The sequence below is a fragment of the Arachis duranensis genome, chromosome 3 (genome assembly GCF_000817695.3).
Source record: "Arachis duranensis cultivar V14167 chromosome 3, aradu.V14167.gnm2.J7QH, whole genome shotgun sequence".
NCBI lineage: Eukaryota > Viridiplantae > Streptophyta > Magnoliopsida > Fabales > Fabaceae > Arachis > Arachis duranensis.
The window spans coordinates 38,385,023-38,386,339 of NC_029774.3; the positions used below are offsets into that span (position 1 = coordinate 38,385,023).

Sequence of the window (1,317 nt, forward strand, 5' to 3'; positions counted from 1 at the left end):
TAAACGTGCGAAACTTAAACCATACCTTGGCCGATCACTTAATTCACCCAAGGCAGCCTCTCAACACAAAATCACAGCCCCTCCAAGCTCAATCAAACAGCCCCAAAGCAAGCCTTGTCACCAACAAAGCTCCAAGTAATCCAAATTCAAGTCCAATGCATAAACACCCTCTTAAACTACACCTAATACACATATATATGTTCCAATTCAGTTTTCTATTACCAAAAACAAAATTGAGCTAGAATTAGGGTGTTCTTACCATACCCATATGCTCAGTAGCTTGAGCCCACAAGTTCCGGAAGCTAACTTGAACCTAAAACAAAGAAATTGGACAAGATTCACCATAGGTTTTCAAGTTTACCAAAGAAAGAGGGATAGAGATTCTGAACTTAATAGGAGGCTTACCAGTGAAATTGTTCAGATAGAAAGGTAGAGCTCGACGCGCTAAGCGCGTGGCCGTGAACGGTGCGACAATCGGAGCCCGGACGGAGGAGTTATGGTGGTGAGAAGGAAAGGTGAGGGTTAGGTTTCTTCTCCTCCCCCCTTGCTGTGTGTTTCGTTGCTTTTGTGAAATGGAGAAGATGAAGCTGCTGCTTCATTTATGTTATGGGTCTGGTTGGACCAACGGGCTCGGTTGGGATCCCAGTTCAACCGGTTCGGCCTTTTCGGTCCGATTCTGAGCCAAATTTTTCAAATTGGTATCAAAATTTTTGTTTCGACGAGCTCTATCCTATTTTGATATTAATTTTATATTTTTAGCTTTCCTAATAAAAATTTAATTTATTAGCTAATAATTTACCGATTTTAGCGGAGTTTACACAGACGAAATGGATAATGGTGGATGATAATAACACTAAATGGTCACAATAGTCTTTAAAATATCACTAATTTTTTAAATTAGTGCTTGAAAGATTTTTTTTATTCAATTAGTTATGTTAGTTCTTCTGTTATTTTATTTATTGATGGTATCAAAATTTACTAATGTGACATGTTGAAATTAAACCCCAACACATATCTAAAAGTTTTAATTAACTATTAACATGACTAATTTATGAAATTAGATCAAATCAACCTCAAATTGAAGAATTTCAATGCCTCGAGTTCTTTCTCCAATTACATTTTGATTTAATCTAATTTCATAAACTAATCACGTTAATAATCAATTATGATTTCTAGGTGTGTATTGGAGTCTCACTTGACGTGTTATATTAGCGAGTTTTTATACCACCACCAAATAAAGTGACGAAAGAACTAACACAACTGATTTAAAATCTTTAAATGATAAAATTGATTAAAAAAATCTTTTAAAGACTAACT

General features: G+C 35.4%; 1 long non-coding RNA gene across 1 annotated transcript in view; it reads right to left on the reverse strand.

Moving 5' to 3' along the window:
* Positions 1-552, reverse strand: part of LOC127745416 (uncharacterized) — a 9,728-nt gene extending 9,176 nt beyond the window's left edge. The window contains exons 1-3 of the long non-coding RNA XR_008006614.1: positions 406-552; positions 260-313; positions 26-182 (exon numbers count right to left, since the gene is read on the reverse strand). This is a non-coding gene — a long non-coding RNA (uncharacterized LOC127745416). The remainder of the gene's footprint in view (positions 1-25; positions 183-259; positions 314-405) is intronic.
* Positions 553-1,317: the final 765 nt, after the last annotated feature.